The 26,008-nt window shown below is 39.7% G+C and overlaps 1 protein-coding gene across 1 annotated transcript in view; it reads right to left on the reverse strand.

Moving 5' to 3' along the window:
- FRS2 (fibroblast growth factor receptor substrate 2) overlaps positions 1 to 25,754 on the reverse strand; it is a 97,767-nt gene extending 72,013 nt beyond the window's left edge. The window contains exon 1 of the mRNA XM_075013046.1: positions 25,590 to 25,754. The gene's annotated coding sequence lies outside the window, so the exon portion shown is untranslated. The remainder of the gene's footprint in view (positions 1 to 25,589) is intronic.
- Between the last annotated feature and the right edge of the window lie 254 nt (positions 25,755 to 26,008).

Here is a 26,008-nt window from a genome sequence, read left to right on the forward strand (position 1 = left end):
CTCATATCCAAGTTCTGACATAGAGAGAGACCACAGGACACTTAACTGCTATTTCCAGATGCAAAGATGTCAGTCATCAACCTATCAAATTGTTTTATGAGACAGGAGGTCACAGGGTGCAGGTTCCACAGTCCAGTTTCTGCCACATGAACCATGGTGTTCCAGGTCTCTTTTGATGGGCAACGTACACAAGGAAAGGAAACTTCCGTTCTGAGCAGAACAGAATTGATACTTACTTTCTCTGGTCAATCATGTTCTTCCTTGCTGATTTATGGAAACCACAGCAAACGTTTTGTCTGCCACAACCTTACCAAGTCCATTATATCCATCGAAGGAAAAGTGCTTGCAGATCTCCAATCACATCACAGCAACGTAGAAGTGGAAGGGAGTTTGATATATTATCTCCATTCCCTTGCACTGAGGCAGGACTAGCTATTCCCCAGATTAGATCATCCACAACACAGTTTACCTATACTGCTCTTAAAAGCCACCACCAAAGACAAGAGATCCACAAGCAATCAAGGTAATTTGCTTCAGGACTTAACTACTCTTACAGTTAAGAAGTCTCTCAATTCTGACCCTAAATTTCCCTTATTGCAATTTAAGCCCATTACTTCTTGCCTGGTCTTTGGGAGATAAGGAAAACAATGGGCTTAAACTGCAGCAAGGAAGACCTATGTTGGACATTAGGAAAAACTTACTGAAAGTCAGGATGGTTAAACACTGGAATAAGTTGCCATGGGAGGTTGTGGACTCTCCATAACTGAAGACATTTAAAAGCAGGTTGGATAGGTATCTGTCAGGGATACTCTAAAGGCATAGTGTCCTACCAGTTCTGAAGCAGTAGCCACTGCTATAGTGAACTAGCCAAATTATTCTGAAAGATATATTTACTGTCCAAGCCAACTAGCCACATGAGGCTACCATGCAGGGCACCAGGGATCTACATGGTGCCTGGTCCTGCTGTGAGGACAGAGGTCTGGATCTGATGACCTCTCAAGTCCCTTCCAAGTCTGTGAATTTGTCACCGTCTTCTTTATAAGAAGTCTTCAACTATATAAAAAGCTTATCTCTATACCTCTCATACATCTCTTCTCCAGATGATTTTTTGTTTTAAATCTTTCCTCAGATTGTATTTTCCAGACTCTTAATAATTTTGTTGCTTTCCTTTGGGCTTTCTCCAATTTGCTCACATCTTTCCCAAAGTGTGGTGGCCAGAAATGGATACAGTACTCTAGCTAGTGGGTGCTGCACACACTCGCTCTCTGTGGTAGCTATTCCCTATGGCCTAAGCTGAACGGAGATTTTATTGGGCCTCCTCCATTATAACTGACATAAGGATCACTCTGCCTGGGTCATTAATAGCATATCCCCTCAGCCCTTCCAGAAAAAAAAAAAAAAAAGTCTACAATTACCAGGTGAGTGAGCAGAGACCATATTTTCCTGTTAGCAGAGGTGAGGGTTGCTTGGCATGATTACAAATTACCTTTCATATAAAGTAGAATAAGATCTAGTTTGCACAGATACTTCATGTTTATCCATAGGAACAAGTCGTCATACTGGGGTGAGAGGGAAAGACAGAAACAAGCTTACTTCGCTCTTGTACAAAAACAATTTAACTGAGCGCCTTGTACTTTTTATACCCGACACACAGAGATTTTGTTCAAGTGAAGTTAATATTGCAAGCATACATTACCTTTCAGAAACATTAGCCTTAGGAAAAATTAAATCCCTATACATTCAGTGTTCAAAACTTCTATGAAACTCAAACTATGGAAATTCACAGTTAAGGAAGCCAAACTAGATGAAATCTGGTCTTGTAATATGTGGTGATGGTAGCTGAAGCAAGGAGGCAGGGACCAAAATCAAGTTTGTAATGCAAATTCAGCTATATGCTATTTTTAACACACTCATTTACTGTATAATCTTGTGTACTTGAACAGCAGCAGTTGACACCACTCAATAAAAGCAATACGTGTACCATATCTTAAGTTGAAAATGTTACAAAGTCAATTCTAACCAAGATAAAACATTTTGACTATCCAGAAACAAACTACGCAACTGAAGATACTCAATACAGCTGACACACTAAATATTGCAGATGGTTACTATGCAAACTATTTTACTACCAGCTCTTTTTTCTTAGCTCAGCTACAGAGTACTTCTCCTGCTATGATACTGAATACTTCAAAAGAAGTCCAAGTGACTCAGAACTATCATTTACATACTTAAATCACACGAAAACAACCTGCTGTAGGGGAGAGGGGTTGTGGCAGCACTGACATTCAGGGAATGTCAGTACACTAAAAGTACATTGAAACTTTAAGTGGCACAAGCTTCAGTAATTATCAGTATGTACATATGGAAAGGTAAAAAACTCTTCTATTCCAATTGTAATACAAATTACTTTTATAACACACCTGTAGCTGAGGTTGTGCGATGAGAGTTTTGATACTTCAGCCATAACAGAAAAGGTAAGGTTAACGACATAAAAGGGATGAAAGTAAAGTGACAAAAAAATTGAACACTGGAATTTTAAGTTAGGAAAGTCTGCATTAACCATCTCTTTACAATGTACTTCATTTTCAGAGACACTATTTCTCACTGTGATTTCCAAAGATATTGCATGAATCCACTAAAATGTTTTTACTGCAACCTACAAAAAAAGGCTGGAGTACTTGAGTTTACTTTAGATTGTAGCAGGATCTGTAATACTTCACCAACAGGTTTTGTAGTTTCTCTCTCAACACAGAGATATGGAAAACAGTGTACACACATTTCCTTCATCCGTGACAGTGCCTCCCCAAAGTGTGGTATGTGTACCACCAGCAATACGCGAAAGGATTTCAAGGGGTATGGAGCAGAAAATTACTAAAAATTAGGAGGTAAGCACTGGGACAGCACCGGGAGAGGGCTTATGCCAATAAAGCTGAATTCCCAAAAGGGGTACACTAATTTTTTAAGTTTGGGAAACACTGGTCTGAAATACAGGAGAGTTATTAAGCACACCCAAGATGACGTATCTTATAAGTTCTAAAGGGTCTGTTAAAATGTTCTCTATTTATCAATCATCTATTTCTGGTCAACTGCCAGTAAGAATAAAATCAAGGCTTTATTTTTCCTCAAATTACTACAAATGTTCAGTAGCTCGTTTTATAACAAATCAACAAGTCATTAGAGGGTTTAGAAAGATACTAAGGGGTACCTAGTCAAATGTATGAATGACTGAGCCTTTCTGCAATTTAGGCTTTTCACATAGCATTAACAAAATATATTAAGCTTACAGCAAAAATAAATAAATAAAGCCAATCAATAGAAAAAAAATCTTGTTACCCTAAGATGTTTCCATGAAACTGAAATCACGTAACCAAGTTTTATTTTATTTTAATCACATACGAAGCCCCCTTTATAAAAAAAAAAAAACACTCCTGAAAAACAGGGACTGAGAGAAATTTAAATTTTTAATTCATCAAATAATTTAAGAAAAAATCATTTTCTTCCTTTAAAAATAAAAAATGGGCTTTTTTGCTACTGAAGTATCTGAAACGTGTGGTTTTTATACTAAAGCTTAAATTCCTCTGGGAAGAGCTTTATGTTGTTTGGGTGAGAGACAGGAGAGCGGAGTGATGAAAACCCTCCCAGTGTTTGTAACCTTCTTGATGATGGCCATAACTGGACAGATGCAACAAATACAGAACTTCCGAAGGGAATTTTGTTCATTAATGCCAAGTTTTACATAAACGTAAATTTTACTGAGTCAAGCCAACATTTTTGAAGGCAGCCCTTTAAAAGCTTGGCTTTAATATCAAAGATTTTGAGCAGCCACAGTTTCCATTGACTTTTTAACGATGCTGCGAGTACACAGCGTCTCTGGAAAAAAAAATCAGGCCAGTAATTTTGTTTTGATGGGCACAACTTTGACCAGATCTTCCTGTGCATTCAGGTGAGAATACACCTCTTAATTCAAAAATAAAATAGTTTGAAGCAATTAACCTTATCTTAGAAACTTTTCCATGCTACTTAAGTGGGCCATGCTCTCATTCTCAGATATTTGGAACTTTTTTTGATGCTGTCATTTTTGCCAGTTATATGGTTTTTGATGCTTCTAATTGCAACACAAATATAAGTTAAAATATATCCATCAGTTTCAAGGGCAGCACGCTGTTCATATACCTCAATTTGCTGAGTTTTAAAAATTTACAGATATCATTTCTGAAGTAAGGTCTTATAATGCCATATTGTTTATAGCCTCCAAGTGCAATGTATGTATACTGTTGACAATTTTTCATCTTTCATTCACTATTCATAAGAATTTCATATTTTAAACACCTAATAGATCTTTACATTGTAGTTCATTTTCAGAGACATTATTTCACACAGCATCTTCATCCAAACAGATCTCAAACATACATTACAAATTTTATTGTGAGGTTGCCCACTAGTATAAAACAGCTTTATCAAAAATGTAGCACAGCAGCCATTAAACAGTACATAGCAAAAGTTAGAAAAGCAGTTTAGAACAGCAACTTTAAAAGTTTGATGGCTAACTCATAACAGAGAATAATCAGAAGAATTCTATCCCATTTGTATCTCGGTAATAACAATCTAAAACTAGTCAGCTGAATATTTATTATCTACACTGACAGGTAGGAGAACCAGTGCCTGCAAAAGGTTCGAAGATGCCCCTAGAAACTTTCACTCGATCTGAAACTGCAGATTCCACAGTATACGTAAGAAAAAGCTATCAAACTGAGAATACATTTAAACTATGAATTCACGTAAATCTTTCCTTCACAAAAAAATGGTAAGAAAAAAAAATGCAGATTTCCTTCCTTTCATCCCCACCCCAAGACCCCATTAACACTGAAATATGGCAACAGATTGGTGAATGCTACCTGCTTTATTACTTCATCTTACTGATTCTTAATTGAAAAATAGACTATTCCCTTCTCATATAGTAAAATAAACTCACTCCAGGTATTTCCATATCCATTTAGGCACAACTCATTGGGGAGAATTAATGAAGAGGATGGACAAGTATTTTTGGGAGAAGATGACAGACAGCATGCCAGTACCTAGAATTCTGAAAATATCCTTGCTTCAATCTTAAATGATGCAGTTGCTGCAATGGATTTGTTGGTAAGTCTCCTTTTAATGGATTATGATCAAGCATGCAAGCAGATTTTTAGATACTTACTGGCTTTCTAACTACTGATCATGAGATTTTGGTCACGTGCCTGATGGCACTTAGGTTATGCTGAGCAGTCCCTTACCTTTCTTTTTATATATATTTATTTTCATTTACAGGGCTACAGGAATATCAACTGGTCACGTTCAATGTGAATGAGAGGCTGCTAGAAGAATTACTGAAGTGGTGTGAGCCACAACACATTTAGCATAATTACCCTCAGCCTTATTTATTAATCTCTTATGAACTTCCTCCAAGCCCTTTCCCTAAAACGTAAAGGGGTTCATACAACCTGTATATGGCACTACAGGGATGCATCTCTCTATCATTACCTATGGACCTAGGACCCCAACCAATAAGTGATTGTTTACTCCAAACTGCTCTATTACACTCTTCTCCAGGCCACTCTAAACATCTGCTTGTCTTTTTAGACCTTCTCCTTATGGCCTTCCTAAGCATCTTTAATACAAACCTCAACTGCTCCTTCTCAGTACAAAAGTCATGCCTCAAGACCCCATGCAAGAGGGAGATCTTTTGTAGCTGAGCTCAGGCCTTGCTGAGGCCAACAGTCACATGATCTGGAAGAAACAGTAACAGAGCGGTAGCCATGTTAGTCTGTATTCTTATCAAAACAAAACAGCAGTCATGTAGCACTTTAAAGACTAAGAATAATTTATTAGGTGATGAGCTTTCATGGGGCAGACCCGCTTCTTCAGATCTGATTATTTTGTTAGTCTTTAAAGTGCTACGTGACTGCTGTGTTGTTTTGATCTGGGAGGAATATAAGCAAAGGCAAAAGATAGGACCCAAACCATCTGAAAGGCCCACTAACCTTGTGAAAGGTACATTACATATGGGTTCTTTGTTCCATGATCATTGCTGTTTATCATGTGACCTTACTAACATACAAGCCATATGCCCACATGTAAGTATTTTTATTGAATTCTGACTATTTAAGTGTTCAATTTTCTACCAAACTTAGAATGCAGTTATGTTAAAACATAAGTAAAATTGGTGAATGGACCTTTAGGATGTTAGAAGATGAGACCCCTTCAATACAGTTTTCCTCACCTATCCTTATATATTTTGCACAGGATAGTAGTTATGCTCAGTGGAGATGCCTTCAGCTGATTTAGTAGTAGCAGCACCATGTGTCTCACGAATGTTTTTGCCGTTTGCTTTTAAAAAACTTTCACTATTCACAGCAGGGTGAAGAAAATGAAGCCACTGATTTAAATTAGATTGAGGCTTCATAAAATTAAATTGAAATTGAAAATTTTGTTTTACCAACTATATTACATATTGCTGTTTTTTTTAAAAAAATGCCAGTAGAGATACGATCCTCTTATCTGAGTTTGCAAAATGCAAAGCACAATATATTGAACAGCAACCCTTGATTCTACAAACACAAATAGAAACATAACTTTACTCATATGAAGAGTCCTGTGGATTTCAATGGGATTTTTTAAAGTACTATACTTAAAAGTGCAATAATTGAATAAGTGCTTCCAGCATCAGAAACTGAAGTATTTTTATTAAAAAACTTCTGAATGGCATAAAATTATTTGCCACTTCAAAATAAAATGGTTTAAGTTACTTAGATCTGCTTACAATGATTTATACACAAAACAGCTCAAAGTTAACAAAAACAGGAGCCTAAAGTGAGGCCCTAAACTCATATTTAGGTAACAGAGAGGTAGCCCTGTTAGTCTGTACTCCAACAAAACAAAGCAGCAGAAATGTAGCACTTACGGACTTAGTGCTACATTTCTGCTGCTTTGTCCTTTAGGTACTCAGTGGGTTTTTTGAAATCTCTTAAGTGAGTTAGGAGCACAAATTTAATTGATTTCAAACTGCCAACCCTGCTGCAGTAATATAGCTTGATCAATTGTGAAGGATCACTATTTTGGAAGTTAGTGGTTGAACTTCTGGAATTATCTTTTTCAGCACAGATGAGTATTTCACGTCAAACTTCTTAGTAGAAAAAAATCTGAGCAAAATCTGAATGCTGCAGGTGGGGGGCACTCCAGCCCTGGTCAAGCGGGGAGTGGCCCTATAGCCTGGCCAGGCTGCAGTGGTTCCCAGTTGTCACTCTTCTCCTTCCTGCCCCCGCAGCCTGTCTCCCCCCACATTTAATCTATTAACCAGTCAACTAATTAAATGTGATTTTACACCACTAATTTCAAATGTAGAACCAGTCTGGATGGACATAAATGATGTAAAACAGTGGTGGGCCACCAATTTTAAGCACAAAATCACTTTCAGAATTGAAGTGCAATCCAGGATCTCTCTCAAATTCAAATACCTTGCCCCTCCTCCTTCCCAGCCCCCTCCCTCGCCCATTCTCACTCACATTCACCAGGCTGGAATAGGGGGTTAGAGTGCAGGGTGGTTAGCCCAAGGCTCTGCTCTTGGACCAAGATGTTTGGAGTGTGAGAACAACCAGTGTTCCCTGTAAGCTGAATGCTTGTGTGGACGCCCAGGAAAGACTCACGTGCCACCCAGTTGATTAGCAGAGCCCCCAGAGCCAGCAGCACGTGTTTCTACTGGTGGTGCTCATCCACACGTCTCAGAGCACATAAAATGCATTCTGAACATGGAGAGAAAAAGTTAGAGAACATGGCTCTGGGCTGAGCCTGGGGCAGTGGTTCAAGATGCCGACTCTGGCTGGGCACCACTTTCTGCAGGCAGATCCCAGGCAATGATGCAGTGGAGTTAAGGAATACTCACTCCCATCCTGGCCTTGCCCCACTCCTGAAAGCAGCCAATATGTCCAGCAGCATCTCATAGGCGGGAAGAAAGTGCAGGAGGCTTCGTGAGCTGTCCACTTGTCTGTAGGCACTTGCCCCTCCCGCACCTCCCATTGGTCAGGGTCTCCTGACCAACAGGAGCTGCAGCAGCTGTGTCAGCATGTAAGGGTGGCACATAGAGACCCCATGCACAGCTTCTCCCAGGGACCACAGCAATGTGCTGGCTGCTTCCAGGAGTGACACAGGGCCAGGGCAGGGGGGAAGCCTGCATTAGTCCCACTACCCTACTGGACAGGTAGCCAATTTCCTGATTTGACAGCAGGAGCCTCCAGGAGACAGAGTCCAATTCCGGGAGACTCTCTGCGTCTGTTCCCTCTATTTTTTTTCCATTCATGTCAGAATGAATTTTGTTATGTGCACCACCAGCAGAAATCAAAAGCCTAGATAACACCACTGCAACAACAACTCTGGCCACTATAGGAGCATTTTAGAAACTCCTACTCCATTAATTAAATTTAAGACTAAGAGAAAAATAAAAATTATGAAATGCACAGGCCAGTCAAAAACCTAAAACCATACACTGAAATAAGTAAATATAGTAACCACAAGTATGTGTTAGATCAGGAGGTGGTGTGTCAGAGTGTTTGTGAGAGTAACCGTGATATACAGTTGAACAGTGACAGAGAGACAGCCTACAGACAAATATGGCTATCAAAACAAAAAAGCAATCAAGTAGCATTTTAAGGACTAACAAAATGATATATTAGGTGATGAGCTTTTGTGAGACAGACCCTGAAGAAGTGTGTCTGTCCCACAAAAGTTCACCACCTAAATCATTTTGTTAGTCTTTAAAGTGCTACTTAACTGCTTTTTTGTTTTGAGTGATGTACAGTGTGAGACAGAGATTCACATTGCCCCATTAAATAGTCTGACCGTGCTCAGCCATAGGAGCAGCTACCAGCAGCTCTTTCCACCCTGAGCCCTGTTGTGCCCCGCTCCCCCATGGAGACAGGGTACAAGGAAGGGCAGGAGGGGGACATCCTGACATCAGCACCCCTCTCTGCTGTCTCCCCCACCCCGCACAACACGTAGCAGTCTCCCGGGGCAGCTCTAAGGCAGAGGGCAGGAGGGAGCAGCACAGCATTGGGGGAAAAGGGGCAACTGAAGTGCCAGCTCTTGATAACCTCCCAGCCAAACCAGTCAGGTTCACCTGTCAGAGGCTACTATCCTGATCCACTGGTTGGTGAGCAGTAATGTAAAATTAAGCCTCCCACTGTTTTACCATATGTGCTTTTACTCCACACTGCTAAGACAGAAACTGGATCACAGACTACACTCCAATACACTGGGGCCAAGTTAGGTAAAAGGCATTTCCCCATACAAATAAATTCTACAGACACTTTGGAATTCATTTATGCACTATTTAAAGAGTCACCGACTTCTTCAGCAGCATTACATTTTGTTCTGCTTCATTCTTATTTAGTGTACTGTCAGTTGGCCCTTCGCCAACACATTGAACTTCTGACCAACCACCAAGGGAGTTACGCGGTCAAGGCCAACCTAAATTTAGTCATTTGGAACATTTTGGTTTATCACTGGTTGTCAGTGCAACTAGCAGAGGTAAATGTTACACAGTGGCCATGAAACTACTCCTTAAAGAATCATGGGAGTTTGACATCTTCCACAATTCTGAGATTCCCCAAAACCCTTTCAAATGATCTGGGATAACTGCTTCAGAAACCTGTGCAGAAATTACGGCATAGGTACCAAAAGACATTGCAGTTGCATTGTTTTCAACAAGACGAAGTGAGCACTCAGGACAAAGCTGCACTTAAAATGGTATAGCTACCATGGTACATACTGTACAATTATCCCACTCACTCAATTCTCCATGGAACTTACACAACCAGGTAATTCAAACAGCTGCTTTTGAGAGTTTTCTCTGTGCCAAATGGAGATTCCAGGAAATAACTATTGTTATAACTGGAGATCAAATCAAGATGCTGCCTATCTTACCACTAATGGATGGCATCCGAAAAACCTTTTCTGCTTCACCCTTTCTCACAGAGCAACTGCTAACATTTAAGAGGGTGTTGGACAGAAGGTTAATTTCCAGAGCAGAAACACACACATCTAGGGGAAATGTAAGTGGGACTAATCTTGTAGAAGCACCAAAAGAGAAATTGAACATGAAGATAGGAAACCTCAAAATTCAGTTTTAATTTGGGCCCCTCCACTAGAAGCACAGCAATAAGTGCCAGAACTACAAACTGTTCTGATGAAAGCTCATATTGGGAACATTTTTATCATGGAAACATATAAATAGAAGGCTGGAAGGGACCCTGAGAGGTCCTCCAGTCCACTGCACTACACTGATGGAGGATCAAGTAAACATAGACCATCCCTGACTGGTGTTCGTCCACTCTACTCTCAAAGTACTTCTAAGGATATTGATTTCCACAACCTCTCATGGAAGACTATCCCAGAATTTAACTACCCTTATAGTTAGAAAGATTTTCCTACTATCGAATCTAATTTGGTCTTATTGCAGATTAAACCCAATATGTCTTGTCCCATCTTTAGTGGGCATGGACTTCAACTAATTATAATCCTCATTATAACAGGCCTATTTGAAATGTGTTTTCAGGTCCTCCCCACTCTGCCTTCCTTTCTCAAGGCTCTATGTGTTGCTTTTTTCTCTCCAACCTGAAAGTAAAACGTAAAGGGACAGCAGTGTGATACCACTGTCCCCTGAGGCACTGGAAAATTGAGACTGAAGTGGAGCAAAAACACTTGAGATTATCAATCTCTGTTCCTTATCAATCTAGAGGAGAAAAAGCAACCAAGCAATCCAGAATTTCAGAATTTGATTTTTCAAGAAGGGAGTTAACTTATATTTGTCAACAGCAGGGGTCTCAAACTCACAGCCTGCACAGTTCTACAATCTGGCCCATGCACCATTGCCAGCACACAAGTCCCTGCAGCCTGGGGAAGTGCATCCATACCCTTCCCCCAAGCCCCGCCATTGCTCCATCCCTATCCCATTTCTTCCTCCCCACCTATTTCACCTCCTCCCTCAAGTCCCTGCCCCCGAGGGACATGACATGGGGCAGCAGCAGGGGTTGACCTCTCCGCACTTAACTGCAGCAGTGACAGCCACAGGAACGTGGAACACCACAGCAACATCTGCTCTGCCACCAATCTCCCACACCAGACTGCTTGCTCTGCGTCACTGCTCTGCACCCACCTGCCCCGTGCCACAGGGACATGCCGGTAGTGGCATGGAGCTAGCCACCAGAAGTCACTGTAGCCCTGCTGTGAGGCCAGTGGTGAAGCTGGGAGCACTGGAGATTTTAAATTGCCAGAGGGTGGCCAGGGGAAGTCAGGGAACATTGGGACGGGGGGGGGGGGGGGGGAGGGGGGGGAAAACGACACAAAGGCCCAACTCCCATCCCTAAGCTCTGCAAGAGGAGGATTTGAGGACTAGCACTGGCCTTAAGGTAAACCGAGTTTGAGACTCCTGGTAAACAGGATTAGGTTCTGACGAACCTGGCAGGAGGCTTCATTTGACATAAAAAGTACTTTTTATTCATAGTCTTTGCTATGGTTTTATTTACAGCAACTATAGGTTTATGAGCAAAAGACGACATCTTCTCATTCCTTCCATTACTATTATATTCCTAAATGTCACAGTGTTAAGCATGGTCACTTTATAACTTAACATTTCATCTGTGACTAGCTACCTCAAATGGAGCATTCATAATTGAAGGAAGTCTGACTGAAAAATCCACTAATGCTTTTGTTTGACATGAGTCAGATACAGCACCAAACATTTAAAGTGGTAAGCCCAGAACATTTCTGCTAGTGGAAGAGACACAGGAAATACCCGCATCTTTTCACCATAAATTGCTAGTTTTTAATGTTCCATAATTTTTTCCAATGTATTCTGCTACATTTCCATGATAAATCTTAAAAAAAACCTCAAGAAAAAAGTCATGAATACTCAATGACTTTGCAGCTTTAATTGCTTTATTTAATTGCTACAGTATGAAATACACTTGAGAAATTCATTTGGCACACAACAACTCTAAAGCCTAACTGTTTAAATAACCTCATAAATACAATATCTCACTTATCCCTCTTCAGTAGGAACGCTTAATATCTTTCAATACATTAAAGCTTATATTCTTTTCAGCTCCTGGGTTACATCCAAATTTTGATATTTTGCATGACTAGCATTTGTATGCTCTTGTAATGGAATAGTTGAATTTATGTAAGCCTGAATGCATCCACATGATGAAACAGAGTAAAATGAGAATCTTTTACAGAAAAAATACATATACAATCAGTTACCTAACAGTATGACCAAGAAAATAAGATAATTTGTCACCTAAATTGCCTCTTTTACAAAACTGTATTTTTTAATATAAATCTATGTAAGACTGAATTACTTTTTATAACTAGAATAAAGCAACTCGCTAAAAGAGCCCAAGTTTTTTTGTAGACTATTTGAGACTGCAAATAAAAATATGAACATACCACTCTAGATTTTCTGGCAGGAAGAAGAGTACAGGCTTTAGAATAAAATGTTGACCGTTATTTTAAGAAAAGAACTATGCAACTGTGTATGATTGTCAAACATTGCAGCAGTCCATGGGGACTTGATCAATCATGTGTTTGTAAGATTAGCTCCTAAAAATACAGCAAATGGAACTAAAATAACTTTCAGAATTTCAGAAAAGCAGAAAGCATCCTTACTGAAGGTGGGAACTATTTGCTTTATATAAACTATTGCATTCATTAGAATTTTAATAGCTTATGCCTAGGACTTAACATTTCAGAGATGTATTGCATTCAATCCCATTCTGACTGTATGTCAGTAAACAAGCCAGTTGATCTCTAGAGTACCATTTCATCCATTGGCCTTATATAATTAACACAAGAACACTATTATAACATGCAGAAGGCAAAACAATCTGGTTTCATGGCAATCCATTTATTAAAATAAATGTATCCTGTCCTTGTCAATCGCGAGTTTTAATGCAAGTACTTTCCTTATTTAGTATTAAAAACAGTATAAAATATCTGCCAAGATCAACTTACTCATGACACACAGGTTTGGTAAGAGTTGGGCAATGCTTCAACCCATTCTAGAAATGTGACCCACAAATACCCTAAGCCACTACCTACTGACTTTTAAACATCTCTGCTATTTTGAAATTTTGATTTTAAACTGGAATTAACTCCTTAAGGACTTAAAAGGTCTATAACTCAGTTTCCCTCATTAACTAAATACTGCATGGGCCTTACAGCTGTCCCACCAAAGCTCCAACTACAGTGGAAAAGATAATCAGGAATGGATATACTGTAATCTCTTTAAAAAAAAAAAAGAAAACACAAAATCAGTGAATGGAGAAAAACTGCAGCAGTCCAGTGAAGGTGAAGTCCCAGAAAGTACTAAAAGCTGGCATCCTCTCAGACTAACCATGCCTCATTAAATTTAAAAAATGTAAAGCAGAGGTTAACTAATCACTTGTTTTAACAGCAACCCACTGTACCAGTATGAGTATCATGTAGGTTGATAAGGACTATTCAGTTTACCATAATATTAATTCCCATTATAATTTTCTCATCATGTTTTGTGTATAAAAGAAAACTAATATTCAAATTACTAACCTCCTACATAGTCTTGTAATTTATTATTCAGAAACTGAAACCATGACTAGCCTGAATTGTACACCGTAAAAGCTAAGATATTAAGTTCTATCCTAAAGATTAAAGATATTAACCACCCAAAGGGCAAACACTGGGCCACAACAGCAGATGAGGCTCTGCCACTTTAAGTTCTAAAATTCTATAAATTATAAAAGGTAGATGTAATGGGCAAATTTGTCAGATACTATGATGAATCTCAGCCCCAAACAAACAATCAAAATGCCAGCAAAATGAAAATTCCTGAAGAGAGAGAGAACAGGAGGACATCTTCAAAAGCTATTCATGGACTAATTTCTGTACCATTAACCTACTGTATTTATAACAGAGATCCTTTAACAGATTTTAATTTGCTTTTAAAGTAATTTTGTTTCTAACTATTCATCCTCTCACTGTACAGAGAACCAAACTGCTTAAAAACTTAGTTTAGAAACTGTTTCAACTGACCGCTGTAGGTGAACACAATTGAAATATTAACAAATTCATCTTTTCACTGTCAGTGAATGGCAAACATTCAAAACAGAGGCCTCAAACTGTTTAGGACTCAACAATTGGAATCAATTTAAATATTGTGATTTTTATGTGCCTTTGAGTTTTGGAGCCTTTAAGGCTCATGTTTAAAAATTTTCTGCATAAATGTTAGGGTTACATACTTCGTCTTAAAAAAAAAAAAAAACAAAAAAAAAAACACACACACCACACAACTAATTCCAAGAGCTCAGAGTTTTAAGGGGTGGGGAAAAAAAAAAAAAAACACACACCAATTACAAGACTTGTAATGAAATCATGAGAGCGGGTAAAATTTTGTGTAACCAAAATATCTACTTGGCCTTCCCAATCTGAAAAATGCATTTCCTTCACTAATTCTGCTTTAAGACCATTTTAAAGACAACTTGTTTAACATTAATTTTGTTGAAGTTTTAAACATATATTTAGGTCATTATCACCTCAGTCAGCAAATAAGTTATGACATCCAACTGTATTACTTTTCTCATCAGACCATACACCGTAGACTCAAAATTGTTTCAAAGACACTAACCACATGCAATAAATCAATGTTCATAAGCTGTCAATATTTAATTATGGCTATCAAAAGCAATCTTCCCCTCCCACAGAAGTTTTACCTTATGGCATTGTCATACAGGTTGAACCTCACTTGTCCTGCATCAGTGACAGGTGCAGAATGAGAAAATTTGCCAGATGATAGAGGTCAATATTTTCTTGCACATTACCCACACTTTGGCTGCTTGCTGGGCTCTTAGAAGACATTTAGGGATAAACTGCAGCTAAATAACAGCACAGAACACAGAGCCAGGACTGGTGGCTGTAAAGAAACTTTATGGGACCATGGAAAACTTGACCACATCCAGGATAAGTGGTTGTCCAGCTAATTAAAACCATGCCAGATTATGGAGTATGACAGACGAGAGAGTTCCGAATTAGAGAGATTCAACCTGTAGTGTCTCATCAATGAGCTCCTCATCCCCAGCTCCCACTAGGAATGGGAATCAAGTTTGGAAGACTCACCCAATGCCGTTTTTCAGGCAGGTTCATTATGTGCATTAGTATAAGATGGTAGGATTTGCTTACTGGAAGGCGTAATTTGCACTCTAAACATAGACCCCGAATGTCTTTCTATAATGGGAGGTTTGTCTGCAACCTTATCAGTTTAAGGAGGCAGGATGGCAGCCCACACTAGGCTTCAAGAGTCAGTGCTTTACAGACACAGACATGCCAGAGTACTTGACCTAAGTTTAAGCGTAGACTAGAAATTGTAGTGTTCATCACAGCTGCACGACGCAGGGGCATGAAAAAAATCCACACTCCTGAGCACCATTGCTATGCTGATCTAACTCCTGGCTGAGACAACTAGGCAGCGAGGCCAACAGCCACCACAGTCCAACATCCTCAGGACCTGACTTGTGCCCAGTGAGAGAATCTGATGGACCATGGGAGGTCAATATTGTCTTACAGCATTACCAACACTCCCACTGCTTACCAGGCTCTTAGAAGACATTTAGAGGTAAGTTACAGCTGAGTAACAGCACAGAATATGGAGAGACAGGACTGATGGCTGTAGACAAATTTTACAAGACCATGGGAAATTTGGCCACACCCATAAGTGGTCATCTGGCTACCTAAAATCATGCTGGATTAGGGATGTTGCCAGATGAGAGTGTGCAGAACTAGAGAGAGGTTTAACCTGTAGTAAAGGATTAGCTGGCAGCTAGGGATGTAAGAGAGCATCCAGTTATCCTTTCTTACAGCCTACTGCAATTTTGGCACTTTCAGTGTGTGCTACTATGGCTTTTCAGGTCACATAAGGATCCGAATAAGAGTATTAGCAATGAAGATAAAAATTAATGGATGCATCCTGGACACATTTTGGACAAGGAGACAGATGTATTTGGACAAAACATGGATGTGCAGTCTTGCATCTATTGCTTGATTTCTTGCTGTCATCTTAATACTAATGTGGTGTAAACTGTATTCCTCTTTGCTTCCATTCTCTGCTCACTCCCTCACCATTCTCAGTCACCAATGACAAATAATACAAACTGCTATGTTATTCAGGCCAATAACCCTGAAGTCATCTTTGATTACATTCTCTCCCTGGATCTGCCCATCCATGTGAAACTTGTGAAATACTCTGTAGCCTCAACGCTGAGCTGAAAAAAGACCTACCATCTAAGGCCGTGTCTATACTACAGAGGTCTTGCAAGAAGGTCTTCTGGAAGACCATCTTTTGAAAAAGATCACATCCACGCACAGAAAGATGGATTAAAAGATTAAGCTGCTCTTTTGACTGAGAGCATCCACACAGCCCCCGCTCTTATGGAAGAACAGGCCAGGGAACAAAATATCCAGCACCATGAGGACTGATCTTTCAAAAAAGGGCCCGTGGAGTGTCTATACATGCTTTCTTTCGAAAGAAGGTACTCTTCCTCATTCAGAAGCAGAAGTAGAGCCGCATTCTCTCCATTTCAGATTGAAAGAGTGCATTTTGTGTGTGTGGACACTCCACGTATTCTTTCAAAAAAGGGCCTGATTTTCAGAAAGACCTTGCTAGTGTAGACGCAGCCTAAGTGACATGGAGGAGAACTAAAGGATATGTTTTTTAAAACAATTATAATATTTACATTTACACTCCTAAACACTTATTTAAAAAAAAAAGAGGATTTTTATATACGTATGATTGACTCTGAAATGTTACAAGAATTTTAATATTCTTCTCTGAAATAGCCCTAGTACTCCCTGTGTTGCATGATATCTTAATTTGCCTTTGCTTTCAAAACTCAAGGCTTGCCAAGAACTATTCCTTTCAAAACCTCAGGAATTCCATTACTAGTATTAAGCGAAATTAAAGGAAAATAGAAGCATTCAATGCATGGTAAAACTATGTACAAAGTGTTTGTTGATAGTCATAAATAGACTGAAAAACTTAGTCATGTTTGAAAGACAACTGCTGTACAGTCAGCTCTGTTTTGCTCCGCTATGCAATTAAATAAAGAGCTATTGCTGTCATTTCAAGTAAGCTGAGCGTAAGATGCACTTGTATTGAACTGGAATACAGCAAACACTAGATCATTCATTCTTCACTTGAAGCCATTTATATATAAAAAACCATAGTTTGCATTTCTGTGAAGTACAGTGGGAGCTCCTCTTAAAAATTATTGCTTCAATGTCTCCATGTGGGGCAAATGTATCAATTTCAAAAAACAGCAAAGCCAGCCAACTCTGCATCATACTCAAGATTTCCTCTGGAATACTGTCTACCACACAAAAATAAAGCTATTCCATAATTTCACAAGCATTCCTAGCTAAGAAAATACCGTCAACTGGTTTATGCATGAAGGTGAAAACACAATTACCTAGTATTATACTGACTACTAACATCCTTATTTTAGCATAGGTGCAACCATCAAAATGTTTAAGCAATGAATTATGATTATTAGTAATTGTATACTGGTAATGCTGAAACATTTCCATCCAGAGTAGGACGACACTGAGCTAGATGTGCTAGTACAAACATGTAGGAAAGCATGGCTTCTCTCCCAAAGTATTTACTGACCAATTTTCTTGAAAAAATAATGTTTGCAGTTATAGCATCACTCAAGGATAAGAAACTTGGCAAATAAGTCTGTGGTGTGACAAAGATTTGTTGGCTACACCCTAGTAATTATCAGAATTGTCTGAAACGCAATACGATTTAAATTCCAGCTCTGAAGACAGTTTAAAGAACTTCAATCAATTGCTACAAACTACAGATTTCCAGCTACCAGCATTCCAAGATAGAGGGTCCAGTTTCTCTTTGAAAGAGAGGCAGGAAATTACAGCAACTTGTCACCATTGAGCCAACACACAGTAATGGATCAGTGATTTACACTAACCATCATATGCTATACGAATGACTGCCTCAGTATCTCAGCTCTGCCAATACCAATACCACCATGAAGAAAAACCAATGAAGAAAAGTCAAAAAAAAAAAAAAAAAAAAAAAAAAAAAAAAAAAAAAGGTTCTCTCTTAGAACTAAGAATGTGATGAGCAAACTTCTCCTGAATTTGGGTAATCATCAAAAAATCTTGTATTACAAATATGCCAACTGTCATACATTACAAGTATATATTTCAAAAAAAGTAGTAGTTTTGAAGCACACCTTTTCCCGAACACGAAAGTCAAAAAGTCAAACCTGCACAGAAACATATCTGAACACTTAAAAAACCCAAATGTTTATTGAACAGTAAGTTAAAAAAAAATGAAATTTACATCTAAACTATTTCACCTGAAATAGAAAAGCCTTCGGCCTCTTCAACTTACTACATGAAGAGAGAAGGTAGGTAAAGCCTAAAAACACATTGGAGACATTAATTGATTTTCCCCCCTGTTCAGAGGTGCATTGTAATAGAACCGTTTCCACAGAAACCAGATAGCCCTAACGTAAAAGCACACTACTATTTGGGTAACTGGAAAGGAAAATTGATGCAACTTCAGAGATTACCAAAAATTTGCTCCAAAATTACAGGCAATAACTTAGAGAAGCTAGTGGTGAAGCTGCAATATTTTAGTGTTGCCACCACACTGTGCAATGACACGAAGTATCAAAGTTCACTAAAGGTGGGTCCCATCTCTGTTTGGCAGACTGTCAGTCATGCCCAGAAATACGTAAGGGGCAGTCAAATGAAAAAGCAAATCAGTGATATAATGGGAGTCAAGACCTAAGTTCTGTTCCCAATTTTCTGTTCCAAACACTAAACTTTGCTCACGGAGTTGAGAGCCCATTTGTTAAAGGCTAAACAAATTGTGCAGGTAACAGACATCATATACCAGACAGAAAGGAAGCAGCTGGTCACAACCATGCAGGAGCACCACTCTGTCCTCAACAAGCAGTATGTAGACACATTATGTCAAGGCCAAGCATACAAAAAAAATGACAGCTCCCCCCCAACCCCTGCAAACAAATTATGAGACTTTAAATAAATATGGGGTTCTTTTTATTTACTCTTTGGTTTGAGTCATTAGCATTCGTGTTATCTAGCTCTTCTCAACCATGAGAAACAGTAACTTTTTTTTCTTTTTTTAAAGTGAAAGACAAGGTTTTAATGTAATCCCATCCCTCCAGGAGCTGGAGCTTTAAGAAAGGCACCAAAAAAATCATGAGTCAGCAAAAAAGGATATATAGCACTGGAAATTGCCTTCAGTAGCTACATTTTGCAAGTCAGCTTGAAGCAATGAAGTGGTAAGGGCATAAGTGGTAGTATGCCAGAGAATACATCACAGATCCAAATATAAAAAGGAGTTCATATTCAGTGATTACTACAGAAATTTTAAAATCTATCCCCCTTAAACATTTATAGGAGAAGGGTTCAGAACTGCTGTATTGCAGCTTCCACAAATCAGATTACTAATCTCTTGTCTACACTGAGAAATTTTGTGGCACCTTATCGACTAACAAATATTTTGGAGCATAAGCTTTCGTGGGCAAAGACCCACTTCATGACATGCAGGTCTTTGTCCACGAAAGCTTATGTTCCAAAATATCTGTTAGTCTATAAAGTGCCACAGGACTTCTTGTTGTTTCTGAAGATACAGACTAACTTGGCTACCTCTCTGATACTGAGAAATCTGACCATTGTTGACATTTTTCTGCATATGTTAAAGAATGAAGGTGATAAACACTTCTATCCACTTCAAAAAGTACGATTGAGAATTGGCATTTAAGAGTCGAATAGATGTTGGAGAAACTATACAATAGCTTAAGGCAATCACAGCTCATGCAAGGAAAAATTTTAAAATTACATTTCAGCCACATCATTTTCCAGATGTCAATATGATCAATTTTACAGGCAGAGAGAGAACCACTTATTGTAGAGTCTTACCATTTGCTTGATTGGCATTTCAATTCACTGTTATATCTACCAAAAATGCTAAACTAAGAGGCAGACTCATTGGTTCAGGAACCTATTTACATCACTGCCAAAGTAAAGGTCATACTAATATAAATATATAGAAAATAACAAATGTAGAAATACACTAAAGTCATTAATTTATAATTCGGGGAACGGAAACATAGGGATGTTGCAACTCTTTGTGACTTCAAGGACATGAACATATTCAACAGATTTGTCCCTCCTAACCCTGCCAACAAGAATTTCTCAGTTAATTGCATTAAACTGATGCAATTTTGGGGGCAAGTATAAGAGGGGTGGCTGAGCTAGTCTGTATCTTAAAAACAACAAAGTTGTCCTCTGGCACTTTATGTTCTAAAATATCTGTTAGTCTATAAACTTTCACGGGCAAAGACCGGCTTTGTCAGATGCATCAGTGGGGGTTCCAGAGGAGGGTCTACATTTATAGGCTCATGAAAAGATTTAGACCCTCTTCTGGAATCCTCACTCATGCGTCTGATGAAGCGGGTCTTTGCCCACAAAAGCTTATGCTCCAAAATATCTGTTAGTCTATAAGGTGCCACAGGACTTCTTGTTAATTTTGTGAACACCACAAAGATATTTCCCTTGCTGTCACTGCAAGGCTCCTAATGATATCAATGTTAAATTGCTCTGGACTGAGGATTTTGAAGTTTTCTATTTACGGGCCAGATCACGAACCATAATTTAACAAGCAATTCAGCTCTCCGAGCCAAATGAGTTTGACAGACCAGAACTAAAGAAATGTAGTATTTTTCAGTCAAATGATGCCAAAACTTTACCAAAACCTTGACATGAATTGAATATATATATTTTCAGTTAAAGTTTTTGGAAAACTTCAAAACAGCTGCTGGTGTGCAAAACCCAGAAAATGAAAGTGACAAACTGATCAATTTCACCATTTTAGTTTCATTCTCCATGTTGAATAACATGCAAAAATGTAGTAGCCTAACTGTTAACAATTATACTCCTGTGACAGCCAAAAAGTCACAGCTCTAACTGGTTGCAGTATTTTTTAAAATGTACCAAACAGCCACACAAGGCTCTATCCATCATGTATGCCCACTTCAACTCCAAATTCAAGTTTATATGGGATTTAAGTGTTGCACTAGGACATGCCCTGTTAACTAGCCTCTCTAATCAGGCACAAGTTTCATTCACTATCTTAAGAACTGCAATCTAAACTAATGGGCCTGGTTCACTGCAATCTGCAGCCAGTGTACTCTGATTTCAACAAGTTCCAGATTGGACCTATAGGCTATGTCTACACTAGCTAAAAACTTTGAAATGGCCATGCAAATGGCCATTTCAAAGTTTACTAATGAAGTGCTGAAATACATATGCAGCGCCTCATTAGCATGTGGGTGGCCGCAGTGCTTTGAAATTGACATGGCTCACCACTGCGTGGCTTATCCAGACAGGGCTCCTTTTCGAAAGGACCCCAGCTTCTTCTAAGTCCCCTTATTATTCCTCATAGGAATAAGGGGACTTCGAAGTAGCCAGGGTCCTTTTGAAAAAGGAGCCCTATCAATTTCGAAGTGCGGTGGCTGCCTGCATGCTAATGAGGCACTAAATATGTATTTCAGCGGTTCATTAGTAAACTTTGAAATGGCCATTTGCATGGCAATTTTGAAGTTTCTGGCTAGTGTAGACATGGCCATAGTGAATATTAATGCAACTGCATTCATAATTAATTTTAGACTACCAGATATGGAGATAGGTATACTGTATCTTCTAGAACTGCAAGAAACCTTCAGAGGTCATCCAGTCCAGGCCCCTGCACTCACAATAGGACCTATCACCATCCCTGACAGATTTTTTTTTTTTAAATCTGTTTTCCCTAGATCCCTAAATTGCCCCCTCAAGGACTGAGCTCACAACCCTAGGTTTAGCAGGCCAATGCTCAAACCACTGAGCTATCCCTGCAAGCCTCTAAAAGTACTGGAAGTAAAGAATATATGCACCAAAATTAAACTGTTATATTACAAAAAGCAACCATTATTTTGAACATTAGACTTAAGGTATAATTTCCAGGTAGGACAGTGACCACTAACACTATAGAACACAGACACATATAATCATATCAATTCACGTAGTCAAAAATTGTGAATTTACATGCTTAATTTTACATACCCAATGAGTCTGATTAAAGTCAAAAGGAACAAATATGTAAAATTAACCACACGTGTAAAAGTATTTGCTGGGCAAACATAATGAAATGTGTGCGTTTTCACATAAAGTGCCAAATATTTTTTTTCTCCTGACAAAAATATTGCCAGTAGGTTGGATCAGCACTTTAAGGATACGTCTACACTTACCAAAAAGTTTGAAATGACCATGCTAATGGCCAGATTGAAGAATACTAATGAGGCACTGAAATGCATATTCAGCACCTCATTAGCATACCACTGGCCGCAGCCATTTCAAAGTGCTGCATTTCACTCTCATGCAGCTCAACTACACGGGGGTCCTTTTTGAAGGATGCGCAGGAGCAAAATGGGGCAATTTCAAAGTGCTGTGGCTGGTGGCATGTTAATGAGGCACTGAATATGCATTTCAGTGCCTCATTAGTGTTTTTCGATCTGGCCATTAAGTGTTTGGCTAAGAGTTTTTCATTTTAAAATAAAAATGGCAAAATGGGAAACGTGACTCAGCACTAGAGCACCTATGAAGATAATAATGAGGTAGCTGAACATAATGGCTATGTCTACACTTGCCGCCATCTTCGATGGGGGCATGGTAATCAGGGTGATGGGAGATTAGTAATCAAGTGCTGCACTGAATATGCAGCATTTCATTAAGCTAATTCTCCCCGCAGCAACTTCGAAGTGTCAGCATGTCGTGTAGACGTGGGCACTTTGATGTGCCTGACTTACTTTAAAGTGCCTTTACTCCCCAAAATTTTGAGGAGCAAAGGCACTTCAAAGTGCCCATTGATACATGGCATACCGACACTCTGAAGTTGCCGCAGGCGAGAATTACCCTAATGAAGTGCTGCATATTTAGTGCAGAACTTCATTAGTAATCTCCCATCGCCCTGATTACCACGACCCCTTTGAAGGCGGGGGCAAGTGTAGACATAGTTCTAGCTTGTTTTGAGTTATTGGCTATGTACATTCTAACTAACCAACAAATAAGGGGAATTTATCACTATGCATATAAGTGTATGCATCTTTTCATACATATGTACATATGGGATTACTTTTTCATACATCTTGAAAATTTCCTCCCCACTTCTCTATGTCACATGACTTAATTCTCACTTACCAATCCTAGTACTGGATTTACTTTTAGTATCAAAGTAGTGCCTGCAGCAGCACTGCCTAGGGATAACCACAGAGAGAATCAGGGTGTCCTTTTCTGAACTGATTGCCCTGCTACTCTAAGGCTACATAACTCCATCAAATGGAGAGATTTTTCAGGTAAATTTAAATTAAACTTTTCCCACCTCACACAAATCTGCAGTCATGATGATAAGGGAGGCAGTTAATAAAAAAGTAGTATAATCTTAAACAACTAAATTGACCATCCTGTGTTTAATGAAGAAATACTAAAGTAAGCAAAAAATCATGGAAATAAGTTTATCTAGACAAAGATATTTGAAGAAATATTGTTACAATAAGCATTTTCAATTTTTCTTGACACAATCACATGAAATAAGGGGTTGCTACTTAAGGGGTGACATCCAAGTTAGAGCCAAATAAGGAAGGGAATGAAATGTACTAATATTTGTAGTGAAGTGATACTTTTATTCTAATATAAATACATTTCCTCTTTAACAAAAAATAGCCAATAGATTTATAAAACATTATGTTGTCAGTGCCATATTTAGCCAGGGAAAATATACAACAGAATCACCTTGTATAATTCCTGCAGACCTCAGTAAGAATACAGGGAATTTCCTGGATCTGAACCCACATTTCTTAATATCACAACCCCTCAAAAGCCCACCACAAAAAAACATGCAATAACGTATACAGCACACCATCTCTCAAAAAGAAAAAAATTACTACAAAATTGGAGCAAAAAAATTGGATTTTAATGTAAAATGGCAATATTTTAAGGTTATTCTGGTGTTAAACAGGTTATTCAGATAAAACTACATGCACATTTTGTTGGACATCAGTTCTATATTTGTGTTCAATCAACACAGTTAAGTTTTAGAAGAGTATAAAGGAATCATTAGAAAATGAAATCATCAGGAAATAACTACTAATACAAAATATTGTGGTTACACTGGAGAAAATGACAAATACAAAACTCTTCCCACTATGAACTCTGCTACAATAAATATACATCACAGCTGAAAGTATACAATTAAGTCTCAGATACAATTCTAAGTAACACCTGAATATGATCATCACTGTCTATGGATAGCCAATAAAAAGAAAATTAAAATGACCCAAACCTTTTCTCAAAATGTTCAAATGCAGTGTTGCAAACACAGCACTTAGCAAGTTACAAAACTAAATCAAGTTATAGAACTGGTTTAAAGAAAAAGATCATCTAAACCTCCTCTCGAAAATACCTGCTGGTCCCCTACAATTTACTAGGATATGAAGCACCACTCATCCTGTTTACCTTTTTGTGGCCTATCCCCAAACTAATCCTACTACAAGATTACAAAAATACAGAATTTTCTATTTGAACTGTATTCAGTTAGACGTAACTTTTCACAGATATTCACCCACAAATGATCACTGATGAGCACACTTTCAGAATCCCCTCCTCACCTACATATATCAGCTACCTCTGCTCCTTCGTCACTAAGTAATCAATCTGGCTAAGCACTGAGACCAAAACTAATTCTGGACCAGTAACTTGAAAGTTGCAGAACTACTATGCAACCTGAACAAATACACCACAGTCAGGGACATTACAACAGAAAGAAACTAGTCCTAAAGACACATTTCATTAGGAGTAATATGGATAGAGGCAAGGAAATGCTTGACAAGCCACAGAGAAGGCTCACCCAATAGGCAAATCAGCTAGTGAATGTAAACGCACGTCAAACCCAGCAAACACCCCACACAGCCTTCAGCAAACCCGCACCCATGACAACTTTCAGAGTTCACCTTGTTTTCAACGTCTCTTCCTCACCGCCCCGACCCCACCGGTAACACACGCAACAACAGAGTGGCTCCCCCTCCCCCGCACACCAAACCCAATCCCACGCCTCACCTCTGAGTCCCACAGTCACAGGAGCGGCTCGCCAGCCCCGCGCCCAGCCTCCCCCCCGAGCACGCTAGCAGGTATCATCGGCTCCCCCCTTCCCCTAGTGACAAGAACACCTCCCCCACCCGGCCCCCCTCGCAACGGCACGTCTCTCCCCCAGGGACGCCCAGCACAGGACCAATAGGGAGCGGAGGCTCCCACAGCCCCGCTGGCCCCAGGCCCCTGAGGAGCAGGGCCAGGGCCAGGCCCAGGACACTGGGGGCCCCACCCCCAGGAGCCGGCTGCGGACACCCAGGGAACGGCGCCAGGCGCGGAGCCGGACCTTGCCTAGCACTTACATTCTCCACGAGCCCAGGAGTGGCCGCGTAACCGGCGGGAGCGGGACCGCGCCGAGCCGAGCCGGTGGGGGCAGAGAGACCGCGGCGCTGGGTCCTTCCACCCCCGGGAACAACTGCAATTCTCGATAGCGGCAGCAGCAGGGCCTCGCTCTGGGCCGGACTCTACCCGGAACAACTTCCGGGGCAAGCCACACAACTCCTTCCGGGCTCGAGGAGTGGGCCGGTGGGGCTGAGCGGCCCTGGGAAGGCGTCGGGAGTGGCGCTGATGGAGAGAGTCCCGTTGGTCCCACACGGGGTGGGGGGAGCCGCTCGCTAAGTGCACGCGCTTGGTGCTGCGGCCGCGCGCCGGCCGTTTGGAACCAGTTGCTGCCTGAGCTAATTTACATATTCTCACGTAACCCCGAACTCGCGTGCACGGG

Source organism: Carettochelys insculpta, chromosome 1 (assembly GCF_033958435.1).
Source record: "Carettochelys insculpta isolate YL-2023 chromosome 1, ASM3395843v1, whole genome shotgun sequence".
In the NCBI taxonomy this organism is placed as follows: Eukaryota; Metazoa; Chordata; order Testudines; family Carettochelyidae; genus Carettochelys; species Carettochelys insculpta.